The sequence below is a fragment of the Mauremys mutica genome, chromosome 7 (assembly GCF_020497125.1).
Source record: "Mauremys mutica isolate MM-2020 ecotype Southern chromosome 7, ASM2049712v1, whole genome shotgun sequence".
Lineage (NCBI taxonomy): Eukaryota > Metazoa > Chordata > Testudines > Geoemydidae > Mauremys > Mauremys mutica.
In genome coordinates this window covers 114,533,281-114,557,345 of record NC_059078.1, presented here as the reverse complement: position 1 = coordinate 114,557,345, position 24,065 = coordinate 114,533,281, and the positions used below count along the sequence as shown (strand labels likewise).

Sequence of the window (24,065 nt, the reverse complement as noted above, 5' to 3'; positions counted from 1 at the left end):
ACAATGGGTTCCAGGACTGTAACTGGGGCGCCTAGGTGCTGCGATAATATAAATAATAATAGATAAAGAGAGTAGATACTGTGGGAGAAATCCTGGCCCAGTTGAAGTCAATGGGCATTTTCTGTCTGTCTGTCTATCTATCATCATACTTATATGGCCCCCATGACCATAGTCTCTGAGTGCCTCACAGTCTTTAATGCAGGGATCTCAAACTCAAATCACCACGAGGGCCACATGAGGACTAGTACATTGGCCTGAGGGCCGCATCACTGAAACCTTTTCATACATCGATACAAAAGTATAGTCAAAAATGAAAAAAATGAAGAGTAATATAGTATTCTATTAAAAGTCAATGTATTAACTTTTTAAAAACCGTAATGCAAAGAGGGGTTTTAATAAAATATAAACACCTGTAACTATTCCTTATGTGGTCAGTAACACTGATGATGATCTACACTAACAGTCTATCAACATAGATGTAATGGCAGGAACTTTTTAAAGTAACTATTCATACAAAATATGTTGCCACTTTTAACAAACATTCTTCCCAACTACTCACAGCAAAGAATCATACATGTTGAACTTCATACCTCAGACTGCTCGTCTAGTCCATGAGGCCCCGCCCCTTCCCCGCCTCTTCCCACTCCTTCCCTGCCCCCATTCCAACCCCTTCCCCAAATCCCCGCCCTGGACCCGCCTCTTCTCCGCCTCCTCCCCATAACGTGCCACATCCACGCTCCTCCCCCCCCCCCTGGAAAGTCCTAAGCAGGAAGCGGTGGGAGGTAGATGGAGGAGCGGGGACGTGGCACGCTGGACAGCGGAGAGGAGTGGGGGCTAGGGGGAGGAGAGCCTGGCTGCCGGTGGAGTTGGCACCTATGGTGGTCCGCAGGAAATAACTCCGCGGGCCGCGCTGCGTGTTTGAGACCTCTGCTAATATGTTTAGCCATTGACATCAACGGAACAAGGATTTCAGCCTGTAAGTAGATCTGTTTAAAGCTTATAATATTACGAATCAAACAAGTCAGAACATAAAATCATCCCATTTTTAAAATAAATCTATATGCCAGAATAATTTTTAAATACCTATTTACTTGATACTAAGGTTGAAGCAAAGGAAGTTGTTTCATCTCTTTATTCAAACAGATACATGGCGGGCAACATTTTCCGTGGCAGACTCCAATACTGCGACTCCAAATGGAACTGCCTATGTATGGTAATTTGTGCATGCAAATGTGGGGTGTGCCTATGCAAAATCTCTGAACTCTTATTTCTTTATTAATGGAGAATAGTTTTGATCCATGCAATCAAACCCACCATTTTAAAAACACAGTAATCCAACTCAGCCGCTAAACATCAGTCCTCTAACAGTTGATCTAAAGGAGAATCTTATTTGCTGTCAATAGCAGTAAGGCTTTTTTCTTCTTTGTAAACCGGCCACTGGAGGGTAATATGTTCACACGTATGTCTATTCAGTTGTGGATGGTTGTACAAATGTGTCATTTGGGTAAGTAAGCTACAGTACTTTCGCTCCCAGTCAGAAAAATCTCACTTTTGAATGTCTGTTGTTCACAGACATAAATCCAGAAAGTGGGTACATGCATACATAAAGACATAATGTTTGCCAGCTCCCCCAGGTTTTTGGCGTAAGAAGAAGAACCACCCAATTCATTTGGTTCCAAAGGAGAGCTCTGTATCACTTGAGAACCTAATGAAAACACCCAAATTAATTTCTTATTCATTTTAATTCTATTGCATCTTTGTGCTTCTTCCTGTCAGCCAGGACTGATGTAGAACTTAGAAGTACTACAAAATCAAGAGAAAAATCTATTCTTGTGCCATTTCCAATGCAGGAAATAGCAAATTCCCATGAGAAAACTTCTTGTGCCGACTCAAGCCCCAAACGGTTTAGATAAAATAATCAGTTGCGGATGAGTGCATATGACAAATTTCAGATCAGGATTTCACTCACTCACCCTCCAAAGTTCAGGGGAGTTGAAATCAGAGTTTTGGTTCAGTCAGTTATTGCGATAACAGCTTGAAGTTACATTCAAAACTCTTCAAAAATTTTCGGTGTTTAGATCCACAGTTTTGGCCCAGGACCTTCTGTCATTCAGAAAATCTTGAGAGTTGGCCGTGTACTATCTCAGTCCAGATCTCAGTGGACAAGTATCTTGCTTGCAAAAACCACCACTACAACCGGCACTGATAGGCACCCTTGCTGGCAGGTTCATTAGAGGTATGAGTATGGAGCATTAAGAACTTGCTTATCCTCCGATGCAGTTCAGCTAGGTTAGAATGGGGCCACATTGGCAAGGGCAGTGTGGAAAAGCTGCATTGCTACTGTATTTGTTCTATGGACACCATCCTCCTTTACCATCAACCCAGCACTTTTCACCAGCATTAGACCCTACTTAAGCAGCTGCTTAACTTTAACAGGTGCTTTGCTAACAGTAATGGACTGCTGAATCAGGGCCTAAAGTCACTCGAGACCAGGCAAGGGAGGGACAATGAGAGAAACACATCTGCACTATGAGCTAGGGTTGTGTTTTCCCCATTTGCAAACACAAACACTCCTGAAAATGGTGGGTACACATGGCTATATTGCTATTTATACTTTTGCTAGGTCTCATCGAGCTACTACGAGCACAGGTACACACGCTGGAGAATCATACCCCTAGCTCGTAGTGTAGACAAAAGCAATGAATGATTTTGTAATTTCTTGAAGGTAATTGTTAGCCATAGAAATGCTACATATAGAATAAACGGCCATAAGTTAATTACTTATGTATTTTCAGCAAGCTAAAGCCTCCTAAAAATTAAGCAAGTGTCAGCTGTTCAGAGAGATCCTTAGACACAAATTTTCTATAGGCTAGGTTAGCTATAAATTAACTGGACTACGAAATAAATACATAAAATGCTTTGTTCACTTGTATCTCCAACAGGGATATGAACGTTCATTATGAATAGAGGCTGAAGGCTTCACTGCTCAGTAGTTTATAAATACTAATGAGTGACATATTGAGAAAAATTGTACCTACAAAAGCAAAGTCTTCTGCCATGCAAATCAGGCCCCAATTCCCCACAGATAAGGATCTTTTTGATGGAACACATGCAAAATCTACAGCTCTTAATTCTTTCATTAGTATTCTAGGCAGACGATTGCCAAATAACAGGGAAAACTGTCTGAATTGCTGTGTCTGAAACCTAATATTGATTTGTTTAATAGTGTCAGGAAGTCAAAATTCACAAATCTCCTGTCGATTGTTTATGAGGCAGTTAGCACAGAATTGGATGCCCCTGCTTAATTAATAACTCATTACTGAAATTTGATTATATGCTTGAATGGTTTAAATGGGCTCTAATTCAGTATCTGCAAAGCAGTGTTGCAACAAAGTAAAATGGATCTAAAAGCTTGTTTTTTAACACTATTGCTGTCGGTATTTCATGATCTCCATTGGTGAGGAATATGTTGACATAGTTTCTAGGGCAGACCTCGTAGAACATTAATACATTGACATAAAAATGTGTTGTTCTAATGATACTATGAACTGAATTCTCAGTATATTCGAAGTACAGTATAACAGAAATGTCCTTGATTTAAACAGAAAGCCTGAACATTATTCCTTAGTGTGTGATTAATATATTAGACAATAAACAATGCATGAATAGTAAATATTATTCAAATAGGTACAATTTTCAAAAGCTCATAAGTTACTTAGAAGCGTGAATTAATGGGATTTAGGATGGTAAGTCACTTAGGTGCTTTTGACATTTCTACCCAATATCTCTTATTTTGTCCCAGTTACATTCTGATTAATGGCACCCTGGAGGCAGAGGGAAGTGAACGAGGAATGATTCTGAGTCTATGAACCTTTAACTTTTTGGGGGACATACTCAAGCCAAAGCATTTCCTTTATCATTTTTTCCTCGTGTCTTTGCATAATTCTGTGTCCCATTCAGAAAAAGACAAATTTTAAGAAATGGATTTATGAATGTTGTTGTGATTAAAAGCATTAGAGTTAGCTCACTAAAATTAATACAGTCATCTTGTTTGTTTTTTGTTAGTGTTTGGACAATTGTCAGACATATGGAATCCCAAAAGTTTCACAAATGATATCATAGAACTTGGCAGAAAGTGGTTTTCCTGTTCTGCAAATATTTTAGAGAGTTTGAAAATTTTTCCCATCTCAATTAGGACAAAAAGCCAAAAAACGCAACAATTTTTGCGAACTGAAAAAGTGATTTTTTTCCCCCCAGTTTGGATCAATTGAAACATTCATTTGGATGATTTCAAAATATTTTATTTCCGTTTCAACCTTTTTTCCTTTTTTTTAAACCATTTTTTGAGTCTATTTAGCTTACATTTCTGAACAAAGAGTCATTTGGAATCTGGAAACCAGATTTCTTCATTACAAAACTGTCAAAACAAAACATTTCAACAATTATGACTTTTTTCCCCAAAAATGTTTGAGTTAGGAGTAGAGATTCATCAAAAAACAACCCTTTTTGTGACCAGTTTCAGTTTTGACAAACTGGCTTTTTTTTTTAAATTAGCTCTATCACCAATGACTGTTTGTCTGAAAATTCATACAAAAAAGTGTGTTATTCCTTATTTGCTATTTGTTATTCACTGGTTTAAAATGCTTCAGAACACATCTAAGTTCTTTGCTGTGTAGAGATGGATTTAAGCATGTGCTTAAGTTCATTGCTGAATTGAGGCCTCAGTCATTTAGCCAGGAAGCAAAAACCATATCATATAATTTAATCAACATTCTCCCAAAGTATTTCTCATCCCTCTCTGGTGGCTGGGTCTGTGGGAGTTAGTCTTTTAGCTCAAGTGCTAGGGGCCTCTGCTTTTGGCCCCTAGCACTTGAAGGATCCAGGCTGAAGAGCCCAAGTTCATTCCTCACAGATAATGCACAATGGGGGTTATTACTCTTACAGTCCCGGAGCCTTAAAATTACTCTCTATCTTGAGGGGATTTCCTGACTTGCAAGGCGAATTCCATTGAATAACACCGAGTTTCTTCTATTAAAGAAAGCACTCACTCCTCACAGGACGGGTAGATACTGTCAAGCTTCAGGATAACTAACCGCTCCTCATGAATACTGATTAGCAAATCATTGGAAGCAAACAGTTCATGAGCAGCCTGTTGTCTGAAAATTATTTGTCCAAACTATTCTACACTCTTGCAAACGTCTTCACCCCAAAACAGTGTAAATTCATAATTAATATTATGCAAAACAGATAAATTTAACTAGCCCCAATAGGAGGCCTCATTGAATCACTTGGAGAAAAGCAATTCTTGTGATAGTTCCAGGCAAAGTTTCTTTTAATGGTGAAGTTCATATAATTTGAACAGACTTCAGATAAGCATAGAGGGCTAAACCCTCAGGTAGGCTAAAATGGCCTACTGCTATTGAAGCCAACAGACCAAATCCTCACCTGGTGTATAAATGGACATAACTCCCCTGAAGACAATGCAGCTGAGGATCTGAAACAATGGGTTCACACTAACACCAGCTGAGGATCTGGCCCCAAGCTTTAGGTGCTTATAGGAACAAAAGCCTCTCACAAACTTTCACATTTTACAGTTGAACCTAGTGTTTCCTGTCCCAATAAGCCTATCTACTTTGAACAAACTTGAATGAGCTTAAAAAAAAACAGTCACTTTTATTTAATTAATATAGAATGGATTGAGGAAAATATTTTAAGAATACTATTAAACAAATTAATTAATTGGCTTATGTTTGGACAACACTCTGGAGGCAAAAGAAGAAAAAGTCTGAGATTTGTATATACTTGTCTGCTTACCAGTTTGTTTACAGATACCACAATTGTGCATGAAAATGACTAGTGAAGTATCACTATAGTCATTTATGTTGAGAGTGACCTGATCTGCTTGTCCAGTTGCTGAGATCACACATGTAAATTGCACAAGCATTTTTGTGCATAGACCCTAGGCAGCCTTCTCGAAAAAAGCAGTCTGCAGTATGTAATACACTATATAAAGTGCTAAATATTAATTAATTAATTGTTATGAGAGCCTTTCTTGCATGCCTCTTGCACACGTGACAAAGACCATAATGCAACTGATTTAGCAAAAACATACCCCAGAGGCAGGTAAAAATCACCATTTTGAACTTTTTCCTGTGGTTCATTCTTCCTTGGGAGTGGGGAATACTGAATGGCAAGCCTCCTAGAGAACCACACAAAACAGTATATTATCCTCCTAACTGTTCTTCTTTTAGCAGGAAACCCACGCTATTTTAAGTTATCTGAATCCTCTTACAACACGTTCATATCTCGTAATAAACAGAGGCCTGGAAAACAGAACCAATAGATTTGTTTAAGGAATAATTATCTATTTCAGGACCAAATCAACAAAAAGCTTACATGTTTCATGTTTCAAAAATGGCGCATACCTGTTTTCCTTTTACAAGTAGGTTTTAGATACGTCATGTTTATTTACTTTCCTCCCCCTGGGTGTTTGTATTGGCTAGGTATCAGGTAGGTATCAGTATCATTTTTAGACTGCAGGTAATTTAAGGAAGGGATTGTTTTGTTATTTTTTATTGTATAATTCTAAACATACTGTCAATACTAAAATTTGAAATACTAGTCATTAATAACTATTAACAACTGGTAATACATTTAGGATTTCACCTGGTTAAGAAAAAAGGAAAATGGCTTCAAATCTTCATGCATATAGATGTTGACAATGCTGTAGTTCACAATATTGTTAACTTTTCCCAATAATGGGAAAATTTAACAATTAATTTATGTCAAATAATTAAGCCTAGAGTAACTAAGAAAAATTGTGACCCATCATTAAAGCTAATGTTTTAACAGCATTTTTAACATCAGTGCTTTAACAGCATTTAAAAAAAAAAGCTGGCTTCTTTCTGTTGCGGGTCGATTTGTCAAAGTGCTATTAAGAATTTTCAGTTATAAAAAAAAATGGAGTGAACCTTTATTTTTTCCCTCTAATTTATTACGCTTGATTACGCAGCTGGAATGGGAAGGTAGCTGCTGTTTGTAGTTAAATAACTCCTCACAATTTCTTAAAGAAATGATCTTCAAAGCTTTAATGGGTCAGTGGCTCAAGTACAAAGGAAAGATTGATTTTCATACTCCCACTCTTTGTTCCCAAAGTTTAAAACAGACACGTTCTGGTAAATTAGTTTGTCTATGTTATTAATGGAAGAACTTATTAAACTCCCATAAATACATGGTGGTATCTCACTTAAAACACAGAATGCATTTGCTTTGAAAAAAAAAAATACATGTCTAAAAGTAAACAGGGGTGTAATATTTTCATTTGATTTCAGAAATGTGCCTCAAAAGACAGAAGGCTGGAGAATTGGGGGTTTGCGAAATATATTAGGTATGCATAATGATGAATAGTACAAAGAGTGTAAGGCTCGAGTTGCTCAAAAATATGTTATTTGCATTTAATGAAAAGCATTCACGTATTGGCATGTGGCAAGGCTATGGGAGGAAGGAATATTTTAAAGAAGCGATATAGTCTTGGTGAAACACCCTTTCTATATAAGGTCCACGTGCAAGTTTCTCAGCTGAATTCTGGGAGGTGGTTTTGCTAAAGCAGAAATAATCTTTGGGTCAGGGCACTCTGAAATATTGGCACAGAGGAAAGCTGTTGCGAGAAATATTCTCCAGCTTGGCATAGCAGCCATGGCTGTGGCTGAAAAAGCAAAGGAGCGGATCCTCAGCTGGTGTAAATTGCCATAGTTCCATTTACACAGTTGAGGACCCCGAGTCCATATCGTCTTTCACACAAGGGTAACAATTCTGATAAGATTCTAATGGACTGGAGGCCATAGATCTCCCACTAGGTCTTTTCCTTTGCATTTGCCTAGCTACAGAGGGCAGGTCATCACTGCAAAGTAAATATGCTGAGATCTGCAGATAAATCCCACAGACCTTGGGCAGTCCACAGAGAGGGACAGCCTCTTTTCATTACTTCTTGGTCCCCCTGCCCTGATGATATGACTTCCCTAGGAAATTTTAATTTGACTTTAGAAATTTTAATTTGACTTTATCATCATCAGCGGAAGGAGTTACTTCATCGGCTACATAGTAATATACCAGAACCACAGTTCACTATTAAGGCCCTGCTCTACAGTAATATCACTCCCTGAGTCAGAGCCCAATGCCATTATTACCTCCGCAAGTCATTTGACACTGAATATGGTGCTGTTATTTATGTATGTATCTAATCATCTCAACTAGGGCCTTATCCTGCAGGGCACTGAGTGCTCTCAACTACTCTGAGGACATTGAGGGCAGCTGGTAACTCATGTTGAGTAGTACTTACTCCTTTAGTAGCCCTATTGATGTCACTGTTCTGCCTCAACCCAAGTCTCAGGGTTGTGAAAATGATGATGTTAGGAGGTGGTGAAAGTTCCTTGTGGCCTGTGCTGGTGATCTGCCGGTGGAGGGGATTGCTGTTTGTACTGCGAGGAGGGTGCTTTTCAGCCTCCTCACTCTCTCACAGGAGCTGGGCAGGATTCCTACCTAATGTTCAAGAGAATGCAAGAAAGGTGGTCAGCTATTGTGCTAGGTGGTACAACATGCTCTTAGGAGGACATGGTCTATAAGCCACTAACACGGGTAAGCCTACAGCTGGTATCACACATATTACAGTTGCTAGGCCAAGGGCACTTGCTGCACCTCTTCAAAGCAAAAGCTCTGTGTGCACTAATGCGTAATGTGTAGAGGTGGCTGGAATTTTTCTGACAGAACATTGTTCTGTCAGGAAGTGTCATTTTTAAAAATCAAAACATTTTGCAGAAACGTGTGGATTTCAACACAATTTCAAAGAAAAAAAGAATTGGAAGGAAGCATTCTTTTGGGAATGAAAGGTTTTGATTTTCCATTTCAAAATGACTTTTCTTTTCTCTGACATTCGATAATATACAATAAAAAAATTGAAGTCACAATGAAACATTTTGATTTAATCAGAACAAAATGTTTCAATCAACCCAATTTCCCCCCCCCCCCCAGAATTTTGTTTTGTAGGAAGTCCATAATGTTTTTGGAATAGAAAAATAGCTTGAAATCACAGAATTCCCCTTGAAAAGGAAAATCGACTTCTCGCACAGCTCTAGTAATGGCTACCTGGCCTCATCATCCTGCCCAGTATAATCAAAATGGCTCTTCTGTATGCTACATGCTGGCAGCATGCCTCCCCCCACCCACATCTCAGCCTGACTCCTACATGTCGGGGCAGGATTTCACCCAGAAATGAAGATACTGCATAGCTATGAGAATAAAGAAATAAATCATGACATACACTCTACCTCAACCAAAGTATAAACAGAGAAGATGCATGCGTATAGCTTTAGGCCTGGTCTACACTGGGGGGGGGGTCGAACTAAGGTACGCAAGTTCAGCTACGCAAATAGCATAGCTGAACTCGAACTACCTTAGCTCGAACTACTTACCCGTCCAGACGCCGTGGGATCGAAGTCCGCGGCTCCCCCGTCGACTCCGCCACTGCTGTTCGCGGTGGTGGAGTTCCGGAGTCGACGGGAGCGCGTTCGGAGTTCGATATATCGCGTCTAGATGAGACGCGATATATCGAACTCCGAGAAGTCGATCGCTACCCGCCGACCCGGGCGAGTAGTATGGACGTACAGTTGCAGAGGGCACTAAAGTCTGTATCTTTCTGCTTTTCTGTTGTGCTTTATACAGTATATCTTCTATATCATTCCCTATAGGGAAACATATTTACTGCATCTAGGCTTATAATGTCTCATTGCCCTCTGATGTGTTGAGTAGAAAATTTGCCATTACAGGACAATCGTTGTTAGCAGAAATGGTCCCAGAGTAAAGCCGCAGGATATTGGAACTCTCCTGAACTTGGGAAAATCCAGAGTCCTGCCTGGATCTGAGCTTTCCCAACTGGTCCCATTTTTAAGTTTTGTATGTCTACTAGTTATACAGTTTAGTATCTGTATCAGGCTGGCTGAGGGGATTGTGACAGCAGAGGTGACTAGGTCACATGGAAATACTGGTCTGGCATCTGGCAAGTGTGTATACAATTATATACATAACCCTTCTGCCAGGTGGTTAACAGCAGCAAAAAGGACATGGTTCAATATAGCTAGGGGTTCCTCTGACAAATAACTAAACCAGTTCGAGTCCCCACCCAGAAACCTGGGAAAACTAAACACACTCTCCCTGTGTGCCCTTAATAGGCAGAATTTCCCCACTCACAAGTACTCAGACTATGTACAAACAAGGAAATCTTTATTACAGGAAAAGGAACAGCAAAGAATCCTGTGGCACCTTATAGACTAACAGACGTTTTGCAGCATGAGCTTTTGTGGGTGAATACCCACTTCTTCGGATGCAAGTAGTGGAAATTTCCAGGGGCAGGTTTATATATGCAAGCAAGAAGCAAGAAGCAAGCTAGAGATAACAAGGTTAGTTCAATCAGGGAGGATGAAGCCCTGTTCTAGCAGTTGAGTGAAAACCAAGGGAGGAGAAACTGGTTCTGTAGTTGGCAAGCCATTCACAGTCTTTGTTTAATCCAGGAAAAGGAACAGTCATAAACTTGGGAAAACACAGAAACAGAGCATAAATGCAAATAAAGAGGAACCCTAACCCCATCCGGTAACTTTGGCAGTGGTCCATCTAACTCGTTTCCCACCCACCAGTAAGAATGTCCCACAGGTAATAGTTCTTGACTGCGCCACCTCACCATACACCAAACACCACTCGCAGTTTAGATCAAAGCAGATCAGTAGTCCAAGTGTCTCTTTGCAGGTCTGTCTCCAGGCCCAAGGGAACTGCTTGACTGGTCCTGCAAAGAAGTGCCACCAACTTAGTGATTCAGCTTTATGAAGGTGCTGGGTATGCAGGCCTCACTGGCATCTGCTCGGCTCTGCTGTTTTCCTCTGCATTGTTTTGGCAGCAAAGTCCTCAATCTCTCTCTCATTGCAGAGTCCTCTGCACCATCTCTTACAGCTAAGTCCCCGTGGTAAGGAAGCCAAGAGCCCTGGAGCAATGTCCTGGCAACTTAGAAATGAGCTGTTTGCCACTCGGAACCTCTCTAATCGTCACTAGAGGAATTGTGGGTAGTTAGCCTATACAAATGAACCTATCTATGTCAGCACTTTCCCCTTTTCACCAACAGAGGGAGAAAAAAATTCTTTCCTCTCTGGAGCTTCTGGCCATAAGGTTTATATATGAAAAAAAGGAATGTGCATAGTAAATATGTACCTATGGATGTTTGGCAAAATAGTCTAACATGTACCATAAATTTTCAGTAGGACATTCACTGCAATACATAAGAAGAAATCTCTTTACAAGCATTATTGAAATACATCTTCCTCTGGGATGGAACATATCTTGTAGCACACTGGAACGCTGCACAATAGTCTGGGCCAGGAAGATAAGAAGACAACCATGCTGAATTTAAATTATAAGCATAGGTGCTGGAACTAGAGGTGCTGGGAGTGCTACAGCACCCCCTGACTTGAAGTGGTTTCCATAATATACAGGGTTTACAGTTTGGTTCAATGGTTCACAGCGCCCCCACTATATAAATTGTTCCAGGACCCCTGATTATAAGCAAGAGGAGGTTATAAGTAAGCAAAACGTCATTATGCCGCCTATGTTAATATTTTTATTCTTTTAGAAAGTGTTATGGATCGTTAATATATACAAGTGGTCAGGTAGTCTTTGGTTTTATGTCTAATCCAAACGACAACACCTCCAACGATACACTGGCTCCTAGCATCTTGCCAGAGAAAGGCTCCATAGAGAGGCGAGAACGCCAGCGACTGAATAACCAATACTGCTTCCTAGAACATACAAGGTTTTCTATGGTGGCTTTACATTTAAATATCAACCCTATCTTTATGATCTAATTAGCACTATCAGTCAATTGATCCAATTAATCTAATCTAGCTATTTGTTTATTGACATGACTGCATCTTTGTAGTGTCTGAGTGCTCACTCCCAAGAATTTCAGAATAGAAATAGCAATAACCATACATTTCTTTTGCTTCCTTTCAACCTTGTAGGAGAAACTGCTTGATTAGTATTTTGAAAAGAGAGAGTGCAAGAGGCCTTACTGAGGCAAAGCCAAGGCTGAGCTCTGACAAGATCAGAGTGTGCGATGGTACGACTACAGGATACATACTGTTTAGGATTCTGTAAAGATTGGGAAGGGAAATATTTCTTTAGTCTTTGAAGCATGAATGGATGCTGAGCTTTCAGTGGTCTGTAAACTATAACAAATTCTCTCTGCAAGAACCGATTATTGATTTAGTGTTAAAACAAAAGAAAAGAGATAACAAAAATCCACCCTTCTCTTACACTGTACATGGATTTTGGATCTCTTTTGTTGGCAGAAAATTCTACTAATCTCTAAAGGATATACTTTCTGTGCCTCCTCAGACAACCTAAGTGAAGAGAATTCCAAAGATTTCTGGAAAAGCTTTTTAGTGGAGAGAGTAGAGATTAGGTTCCCCCCGCCCCCCGGTATTCCTATAATTTACAGGACTCATATAACCATATAACTTTGTGATTACATGGAAAATACCATATAAATACTTAGTAATTACAAATTCATGCAGATTACTTGGTAAATACAATCGAAGTTATGGAGTAGTTCAAAGATTAATTATCCTGTAACTTACAGTATTTAAATCATTTTTTTTCTAATGTACAAATATATTTATAGAGACTTCAAGGCTAGTGCAGAAGGGGTTGTGATGGTTATGATCTGAGAGGAAAAAATGAAATTTGACAGGCATGGATTATTTAAAGCATGCAGATGTGAGCCGTATAACCATTACACTTTGATGCAAATCATCGAGGAAAGTACAGGAGGAATGGCCTGTACACAAAGGTAGTGGGCAAACTAAGGATTTCCTGCTATGACTTGAAATTTAAACAAATAATCATTTAAGTGGCTGCACAGCATTACATTCTTTGTTGCATGCATTAATGTCAACATCTGGTACCAACATTTTGACAATTCTATTAAAATGCTTCACCATTCCCTATCTAACACCTGTTAACTCTAATTTTCTTTCCTGAGACGCACACCAGTAGACAATGTAGATTCCAAATCATTTATCACTTTTAAAGTGCTTCCATATGTTTTTTGGGGGGGGGGGGCAAGGAGGAGAGGAGGGGTCTATCTTAGCCTTAGGCAAACGTTTTCTGAATGCATTAAAATTCAGTACTTAAAAAAAATAGAGTGTAGACACCAATGTTTCATAGCATTCATGTCTGGTAATTATTAGCCTAAATTATGGCTCACACATGACTTGACAAAGTGGACCATGCATTTAAAAAAGCTGTTCAATAGATATGCACTACTCAATATGTTCCAAGTTATTGAGATGTCAGTCAGTAATCATAAAGCAAACAGCCCTCACTGAAAGGGAACTGCTAAGAGGGCTACGAGCCTCTAGGGACTATCTAAAAATGTCAGAAATGTTACAGTCTAAATGAATGACATCAACAAGAGAGCATGTGTTTAAAAATGCGCACAATTAGTTAATATATTACAATGCTAAATCTCAACCAAAATAGGCTACAGTAGTGGTATGACGAACAGAGCATAGCAAAAGCAAGAGAGTTCATGGGTATTCTGGAAAACATGTTTCCCTCTAACTGGAAAGCCATTGCATACATTTAGAAAATATGACGGTAAAATGAAAAAATACATGCTTTGGTGTGTTTATAGCTCTGGGTATTATGGAAATGGCAAGAAATGTGTGATATCCTTTATCTTCATGTCCATAACAGGCTTGCTTATCATTATGTATATTAAATCAATCCTCATGTTGCTCATATCATGCAGAGCAAGGTGTACTGTGAATTAATGCATTATTTGTAATCTCTCACCTTTTACAATGCCGACCATACAAGTCAATCAGCCCTTGCACAGAGATGAGTGTTGTGTATAATATTTTATAATTATTTGCAGTGCAGTATCCTTCTGCTGGAGATAAGGCCCAAACCTGGTCCACTGAAGTAAATGGGAGTTTTGCCAATGACTTTAGTAAAATTGGGCCCACAGGCAGATTTACACCAAGGATTTTAAGAGAAATGGTGTGATGTATTTAAGGGGAAACTTGGATGTGTGAGACTTGATTGTCTGCATTCTGGGTTATCCAGAATTTGTTCTGAAATTCGTATAGCAACTGAAATTCATTTATCAGAAATGCCAGTCACTGGAAAGTTTTGGATGTTCCTTGAAATATTCGGGAAATAGGCCTTCATCTGTGTTTGGTTTTTAAAGGCACAATAGAAATGTATGCCAACAAACAGAAGACATTTCAAATAAAAGAAGTGGCAGGAACTGCAAATGTGTAAGTCTGTGGACAGTTAAAAATGTCCATCAACACACACATGCACACCTACACTTTCTCACATCTGCTGTTTACTAAATAACATTTCAGCACAGTTTTCATCTTATAAGAAGAGTGTTTGAAACTTGGAATAAGTGCACTTAATTAAAGGAAGGCTGTGAAAATGTGCACTAATCTGATATGACTAATAGCAAAGTGCATGAAATTGCTAATTAGAATTTCATTAAAGGTGCTGCTTTATCAGACTGCGAATATCACAACCTTTAAAATTCTTTCAGGAAGGCTTAATTCCTTTTCAAACAGAAATATTCTTTAAAGACATTTGATTTTTTCTGAAGGAATTTATAGCTTAGGCTGAAACATAAAATGTTGCCAATATTCCACAGGAGTAATATTTGAATAAAAAATATGTATCAGGTATTTTCTTTCATCAGTCAGATGAATAATTTTATGAACACATTATTGTTCAAATAATGCAATCAGCTAAGAAAAATAAAGTTTAATCTTTAGATTATTTCAGACATGGTTTGTTTTTATGCTTAAACTGTAATACCTGATATGTTTTTGCTGTAAAAGGGAGAGAGGCGGGAAAAGCTTGGTCCAAAAGTAATTTATGAATGTTATTTATAAAAAATATGGATGTGAATGGCATTTTGTACAAGTTCTGAATGTCCAGAAAGAGCAAAGAAATGTTACCTTCAAAAACTCTCCTTAGAAAGCCATCAGAAACCCTCCATTATGATGAAACTCTGTCTTTTAACAATAGTAAAGAAAAAAAAATCTTAATTATTATTCTAAAGTGAAAAAGATTAATGTTAGAAAAAACTGAGCTACATGTAAACAAATTGTTTTATATTTAGAATGAATATTAAATGCATTTTGGGGTTAATTTCTCCCCTTGGTTAATCATCTTATTTACTCTTTTTCATGTGACAATTGTTCTTCCACACTTCCTCACTTACATCTGTTTTCTAGATAGATACCTATTTCTCTACTACTAAGATGTATTTTTAATTTAGGTCATTTATTCTGGGTTTTGCAATTTTATATCCATCTTCATTTTCCCCATTCATCACCTGTATGTGCACTCCTTCCACTGCAATTTATGATAAAGTTATAGTATTGGACAATGTACATAATTACTAACACAGGCCCTGGAATCCTGCTGTCCTTCAGAAACAAAACTCCTATTGCTTGAATAAGGACTACAGGATCTGGCCCCAGATTTCTTAAAGAAAATCCATTTTATATTGAGAGCCTCAGCCCAAGACTGCTGAAATCAGTGGACAGGCTCCCATGCAATGCAATAGGCTTTGGGTCAGGGCTTTAGTGAATTCACACCTCTCATAATTCTTACTAAGGCAAAATTCCCGTTCACTTTAGGGTCAAATCCTGCTCTATTTCTGCAATGTTGTGCATTTACTTTGGTCCTGAAGTGATTGACAGTTTTGCTTGCATGAGCAATGACTGCAGGATTGGGTCCTAAATGGCTTTGTTCCCTTTGAATATCCACACTTGATTCAACATTTAAAGTTTTCCAGCATAGGTAAATAACATTGGACATTACTTAAACTAAAGATCATTGAAGCAGACATTTTAGACATATTACAAAATATCCAACAAGGCTCTTCATCTGTGGATCACAATTATTGTTATTAAAACTGGCAAAAAATCTACTTTTGCTAGAATTTAATATGCAGAGCACATTTTTAGAAACTCAAATTAAAAACTAATCAATGCAAATTTACATGACAAAAAGATTCTTGAAAATGGATAAAGTGTGAACAGAAGAATCTTTATTTAGGAGATAGTATATTATTACTTTGTGCATTTTTAAAACCACACGTCAATTAGAGTTTGGTATGATTTCAATTCTTGTTATAGGTATTTTTATGCCAGTAGGTATTTTATCAGTTGGACAAAGTAGCACATAAAAGTCAATTCAGCTTTCCTTCATAAATATGCCAACTTTCTTTATGTACATTTGCTTTCTACAATAAATACATTGATAAAAAAATCAGTCTAGACATAAATGAATGAAAATTATGCTTGTTAAATCTAATGTCTGGAGTCAAAAGTGAGGTGTCAATCTTACCTATCTAACTTCTAAGCAAGGCAAACAAAGCTGCAAATTATAATGTTTAAGTTTAAATATAGAATTATTGTTCAAATATAGAAAACAATGGTATGGTTGTTCTTTTCATAGCTACATGATTAAGACTATTTAGAGCTCATTTTATGCAAAATAAATGACACATAATTGTGATTTAATTCATTTTAAGTAAATGTCTAGAAACACAATAATAGTCCATACCTTGTTACTTATCAATAATTGAATTTAAAACAGTATGTAGTAGTTAAAAATAAATAATTGTTCAGAAACACACACACACACACACACACACACACGCACATTAAGAGTATCATATACTATTGTTTCCATAATTATGATAAGGCCACTGGCTATAACAGTATCATTAATGTACTTCTGCACTCCATTACTCTATTTTATTCTCCCTCTTATAATACCACTACCCTGGGATGCAACGTGCTTAGATCTCCATTGCTAAGACTGGTGAGCATGCTTCAGACATTTATGTGGCATTCCTATTAGGAGTTGTGTTTAGTAAACTGCTTGCTGAATAAAGATACAATGCTGACATTTACAATTTTGTTATTCAGAAATTATGAGATAGATTTACATTTCCATGCAAAGAAAAATAACATTAGAGGCTCTCTCTGCTCCTTCTCTAGTAATGTATGTACATTTTCTTTTCTGCAGCTGGGTGGGTCTGTTGGCTGGCTGCTATCCAGCCAGAAGGAACTCTGAAATACATTACTCCAGCCAGCCACGGGAGTGAAGTCTTGGGCTGTCCCAACACATGCCCACAACTTTCAACTATGGGCAGGGAGTGTCCCCACACCTTTTCTTTTTGACTGTATAAAGTAATTGCAGGACTGTCTCCGTGTGTCTGTCTGTCTGTGTGTTTTACAGGGAATTTAGATACTTTGTAAGAAAGAGGCAGCTTCCATCAGTGTGCGGAGCTCTGGAACAGATTAGTGTCATACCTGAAGCTGGAGGCTCCCTAGGAATAGAATTCTCAAGTGAAATCCTACCAAAAAGAAACTTGGGGTGTCAGACATAATCCTCTGCTCTGTAAATACTCATGACACTTTACAAGGGACAAAAGGGGAACTCTTTGTAAACGTAGACTAGCTTGTCCTTGCATTGGCCAAGGAGTGTTGCCAGATTTTTCAGGCTGAGATATAAAGTAATGCAACTGCTGGCCTTGCCATTCACTCATACATGACAACAGTAGCACATGCTGAGAGCCAAAGTGCTTAAAAAATTACTATAGAGTTTATTTTGAAAGTTTGTTTGAATGGATTGAAAGTTCATGAAGGATGCTGATAAGCCCTGAAGGTGACTGGATTTACACCAGTGTAATGGAAGGCAGAAAGGTCTCTATTTCTTCCCACAAAATGTGGGTAGCAGCAACTCAGGCTTCCTCACGCTACTGTACCACTGTGTATCAACCCTGTTTTGGGAGCCCTGTTCATTGCCATGTCTATTTGGTACCTGGCCTCTATGGTGAAATTGCCAACAAATATAACTAATAGTATCTAATAGTGGGGTGGGTTTTAAAATCTGAGAACCTGCTCCTAGGTACTGGTCTAAGACTATCAATTCATTGCATGTAGGCCACCTGAGCAGACAGACATCAAACAGTGAAAGATTTTGGATGTGGGCTGATTTTGAACCATCGGCTAAGGCATGAAAGGCTCTGAATATTATGATCAGTCCTCAAGCAATCCAGTCCCTCTACAATAGCTTTTTCCCTACAGACTGAATATGCACATTTTGAAGCAGGGTTCCAGCTGGGCACTCTTTACAGAAATGGTGTGACTGCATGTAGCCCTTTGTCCAATGTCTGCTGTGTGTCCCCCAGCTGGTCCACAGGGGATGAGAGTCTACTACAGCTGCCAACTGATGGAGTTACTCCTTTAGCTCCAGTAGTAGATGCTCACACTTCTAATGCTGGAGGCTGCAGATATAATACCTGGTAATGACCTGTGATGGTGTTTTTTGGATGGAGAAGATCCATAAACCAGAATGGAAATTTGGGCAGCTGAAAACACCCAATTTGGGATCCTAGAATATGCCAAAGTATGGTTATATTTAGATGTATTTAGATTCTAGTGTGCACATTGTCATTAAGATATCAGAGATATTCCTGACCACAACCGAATTCAAGCAAAATGTATTAGGGTGGGCCTCATCTCTTATAAAAAGTGTGAGTGAAGCTTTTAATACTTAATTGCTTTTTCTAATGGCAGTGACACACTTTTTAAATGGCTGGTAGGCTTCATTCACATGGTCCACTGAACGGCCAGACTGAAAAGGTTGCTTGCCCTTCCCTGCTGGTGTGTATGAATTAAATCTACTAATTATGTTAAAGGATGTGTCAGTATTCCAACACCTATCATTGGTGACAGTAGCCTGTAGCATGGAATAGGTACAGCAGTGTGAAGCAAGAGGCAAGTAGGGCTTGTAAGACCTTATGGGTCATGCTAGAACACAGTCTTTATTTCCTGTAAATATCTTGGATTTTTTCCTATACTTTTCTTCTATTTTCTTTCTCCCCTTTCTTCTGTGACTTGTCTTTCTTTTCCTCCTTTGTCTGTTTCGGCTTCTTTCTTTCTTTCTTTCTTTCTTTCTTTCTTTCTTTGTCTTATTTCCACACTCACTAGCTCTGGTTGTCTGCCTCCCCCATTCCTGTCTTTTTCAGAAGGGATAGAACTCACTTGTTCCATAGCACATGGCACTACAGTTACATTTCTATTTTTAGTGCACTAGCTCGATCAGACCTAGCATGGGTATGTCTACCAGAGATGGAAATTATACCTCCAGCTCCAATCTAGATATCTCTCTCTTTGTACCATCCCTTCTGTTGTCCTCTTTTACTTTCCAGCTTCCCGGTTCCCTGTTGTATTTGGGATCTGCTCATGCTCCCATCACATGAACAAGTCAAGATCACGAAAATCCATACATATATTAATTTTCCTCAAGTTAAACGGAAGAGCCACTTTCCCATTTAAATGCTGATGTGCTTCTCCTCAGAATAGGTTTTTTTTGAGAGTGTGGAAAAAAATATAGCATGAGCACTGTTTTTGAAGAAGAAAAATACTTCTTTTCTTTTGCTGCCTCAAGTCTGAAAACACAGCTCTATAGACAAGCTGCCAGAATCTGGAATATTTTACCCTAACCTTTATATGTAATCCTGAAAGCCTACCTAATCAATTGAAGATCATAAAATATTAGACTTAATACAGCAAAATGCTGCTTTATAATTCACATAACAAGCTCCTAAATAATTCAAATAGCAAACATATCCTGCTACTCAGTGATGGGAGGTTGTTTAGATCAGCAGGAGAATGTCAACACATGCCACATTTCATAGATCTACTGCATTTCAAGAACCCTATTAAGTTAATTGCTGGTTTCTGACGGCAGAGAGCATGCTGGGAGCACAGCAAGCTTTATTAGCCTTTCGGGCATTTGCAGACATCAGCCATTTTGCCCCTACTTGCATATACCAGGAACAGCATGGAAAATGTAAATCACATTATGAGACAATAAATGCTCTTGGCACACCTTAGTGTTAGATTCATTTGCAAATCAAAAAAGGTTCTAATGTCAATTGTTTGTCTCTTAAAGTTTACAACAATACCCTATATACATTGCAAAATTCTAATAAGGAGCAATTAAGTAATTACACCATTTTGCACTGCATATGTAATGCACATAAAACATGTAATCAAAATGTGGTCCCTCATAGCTATTTAATGAAGCCACGCTGAAGGCTATAAATAGAAAAGTAGTTTCAGAGTAAATTCGCAATACAATATACTTTTCATTAGTTACCTGTGCTGTTATTAGTATGAACATGCACAGGAATTCTTTGTTCTTACATATATTTTAAACAAATGTTTGGTCAAAATACCCACCACACCCTGTTGCTTAACATATTAAATTTTAACTATTTCTCTGTCCACTTTAATTTTAAATAACTTAGTGATTTCAAAGAGTTCCCAGAGAGGGGGAAAGAAAAAAAAAGTCTCTCTAGAATCATGGCCATCTGAGATGGAGAAGTCCTTTCAAGTTATTTAGGGCCTGATCCAAAGCCAATTGAAGTCAATGGGAATGATTCAAAGGACATCAATGGACTTTGGATCAAACATGTAGTCCATTAATTTGTCTACACATTATGGGCCAGCTGGTAAGTCAGTGTAGTTCCATTAGCTTCAGTGGACCTCATCCATTATATATATATATATATACTATATATATATATGATTGCATAAATTGAAATTACACAGGTATAAAGATCAGAGAACAAGTCCACTATCATTATAACTGTATCCTGTAACTATAGTATTAAATCAAGTTGTCAAAACAGAGTTTATGCAAAAATAACATAGTTGCATCCAAAGTGTTATAAAAATGGTGTAAAACTGAGTTACTTCTCAGAAATTAGCCTATGGAGAAAGGAAACATACAGCTCATTCCTGGCATGGCGACACGTCTCTCTTTTGCCTGCTATGGACTCATCACAGATTCACAGTTTTATATCTGTGACCAGACAGCAAATGTGAAAAATTGGGATAGGGGCTGGGGGGAAAAAGATCCAAAAATTGGGACTGTCCCTATAAAATTGGGACATCTGGTCACCCTAGATGGATGCCTCTGTCCTGCTTTTCTTAGTGCGATAAAATATATTAGTCTTGAAATACCTATGGTCTGCATTAACCCATGGGGCCAGAACTCTAAAGTGGCACTTGAAGCAAGGAATATGAATATAACACTTAACGTGGCATCACCAGGCATTAAATAAATGTGCAGGCCCAAGCTTTCCAATCAAATCTCTCTCACGTCTCTCAATGCATCTTTTTAATATATACTTTATAAATTGGAACCCTTTCACGTATAGATTATGATTAAAAGGCGATAAAGCTTCATTTGGAAATGTCTTTTTAAAGACAAAATTGGTGAAGTGTTTTCATGTCCTTGAGGGGGTACTTGAGATCATAGCAGCAGATGTAAAATTCAAACTGAAGTGCCTCTCCCAGGCCACTGTACCTGCATGAAATGGGTAAAACGGTAGCATGCAGTAGTAGAGCCTCTGTGGGTTTCAGGCAATAGATACTGGATTGCAATCAGTAATAAGGTGGCCAGGCAGAGCCCTGAATTCCCTTCTGTAGTTTCTTTATTCATTGCACATAGGACACATGAATCTAAGGAACTGCATCCATAGTTGATGTTTCATAAAGGATTGTACTGTACATATTTTGCTAGAGGAAAAATGTTTGCTATTCATCTAATAAGCTTGTCCCTTTTCCTGGTTGCCAACAATAATGGTATATAGCACTGAACAACAAAATGACAGATCTCTGGGTATCATGCCAATAAGTGGTCTCTGATAACATAAAGAACAGACTGGAAAATCAGTAGTTAGAGAGATGCAGAGATTATGAATCATTTGGGCTGTTTTATAGTTCACTAGAAAGTATATCCCTGAAACTTTTGCTGTAAGCAACCAAGAACTGTGGAATCTAAAATATTAGGCACCCAGCAGAGTTTTTATACAGTAGTTCCCCCTACTCTCAAAAACATCTGTTCATTTTTAAAAGTAAATCTGTACACAGTTTACATTTTAGGGAGGGCTAGATACCACTCTTCAATTTCCTTTAAAAAAATTCACTGTATTTGCAATCTGTGCTTTCTTTGCCCCTGCTCTTTTTCTACTGTTTTTTCCTATGTGCCTAGGAATGAAACTGACTTCTTTCCCCAATCAAATAGTGTTTAAAGCAAAATGATTCCACAATGTTTGATATCACAGCCCCATTCTCCTTTAGCCACAGCCGTAACATCCTGAGGAATGCAAAAGAGAAAATACCTTTTGGAGACACGGAGGAGATTTTTATTGCACTCAGTAACTGCAGAACTTCCAGGGCGTATCACCTTATGGATTACCCATTCATTACACTTTGTCTCATTTCATAGCACAAATGAGATTTACCTCAATTTAAGGCCGAGGTAAAGTTTTGAAGCTTCATTTGATTTTTCTGCTTCAAAGGAGAAAGGTCTCCAAAACACACACATGCACCGAGTTCTCACCACACAGAATTGATTTGTATGGTGGCAGCTCTTCCATTCAGTGACTTGACTGGAGATCCTTTTTCTGGTAATGCCTATCCAGCGAATCAAGGGCTGGCAGAAGGAGCAGAGAGACAGCAACTGGTAGATTTCTTTCTTTTCCCTGAGCCATTGGTGTTGGTGTCCAGATTGCCTGCAGCGCTAAGGATTTGTTTTCCAACAAACCTTCAAAAGCAGGCAGTCTGCTTGTACGATAGCCACAGTAGGATTGCGCTTCTTGTCTTATTCTCTGAGCCTCAACAAACAAAAACTGACACACAAAAAAACACTGAACAAGCACATCCTCCCTTCATAATCATAAGACACTTTCCTCGTGGCTTCACAGCAGCCAAAAATAGTGGAGGGAAAGGAGGAAATCTTTAGAACCTACTCACACAATGTGTCTCCTTAAAAACCTATTTTAAACAGTGCTAATATTGAATTGTTTCTGTCTGTCAAAGCGCCTAGGCACCCATCACTGTAGTATCTGAGAGCGTCCCATGTATCTAAATTAGGAATTAAAAATAAGGAACACCCTGTTTCCTTCCTCTTAGCCAGTGGGGAAAAATGCTTGATTAGATTCGTTTATCAGCTTTTTTGTTTGACTACTTGTTTACAGTGATCATATTGGTTGACAGTTTGATTGGTCTGGGGGAATGTAGCTGTGATGGGAGGTCATAGCATAAGAGCCAGTGGATTTGAACAATAAGACAGGGACCTTGCCCTGGATTCTATAACCTGTAATGAATTAATGCAGAGTACTGGGGAGATGTGCTTATGGTGACCAGAGTTGCTAAACAAACAGATTATTGCATTTCGTACCATTTGCATTTGGAGTTTCTCAGGGTGTGTGCTTCATCCCTGGATATAGTAAGCTTCAATAATGAAGCCTGAGGTCATAAATATATGAATCACCCTGGCCGGGTCTTTGTCTGACAGGACTGCAAATCCCTCTGGCCAGCTGCAGATGGAAGTGGTTGATTTTTGCTACCATGGCTATTTGGTGATCCATAGCACAGAAGAGCTCCAGAGCGTTCCACAGCTGACTGACTGACTTAACACTGCGAGGGCAGATGCCCTTGACATTAGGGAATGTGACAGAGGCAAGTTCTTCACAGTGCTTCCCTCTTCCTACAAGCTTCACCTCAGTCCTGCCTGGGTTCAGTTTTAGGCAGATGCTCTTCATCCAGGTGTTGATATCAGCTAGGCACTGAGAAAGTTGGGGGATAATGTTGTTTACATGTGATGTAAAGATGATGTACAGCTAGGTGTAGCTCACATTGTCTCACCAACTCTTCCAGTGGCCTCATTGCCTATGTAGGGGGGAGCACTGGGGCTCAGAGGGACTGGAGGATAAGGACTTTAGAGGTGGAGGAAAGTTGCTCATACTGACCATAATTTGGGTTCAGTCTGAGAGCAAAGACTTGAGCCATTTCTGGGCATTTGCATTCATCCCTGAAGCTTCTTGCAGACACGAGAGGAGTATTTGTTGACCAGTGCTATCCAAT

General features: G+C 38.7%; 1 long non-coding RNA gene across 1 annotated transcript in view; it reads right to left on the bottom strand.

Annotated features, from left to right (window-relative positions):
- The window catches only part of LOC123373750, a 77,035-nt gene that overhangs the window by 14,765 nt on the left and 38,205 nt on the right, over positions 1 to 24,065 (bottom strand). Inside the window, exon 3 of the long non-coding RNA XR_006580846.1 lies at positions 8,339 to 8,538. This is a non-coding gene — a long non-coding RNA (uncharacterized LOC123373750). The remainder of the gene's footprint in view (positions 1 to 8,338; positions 8,539 to 24,065) is intronic.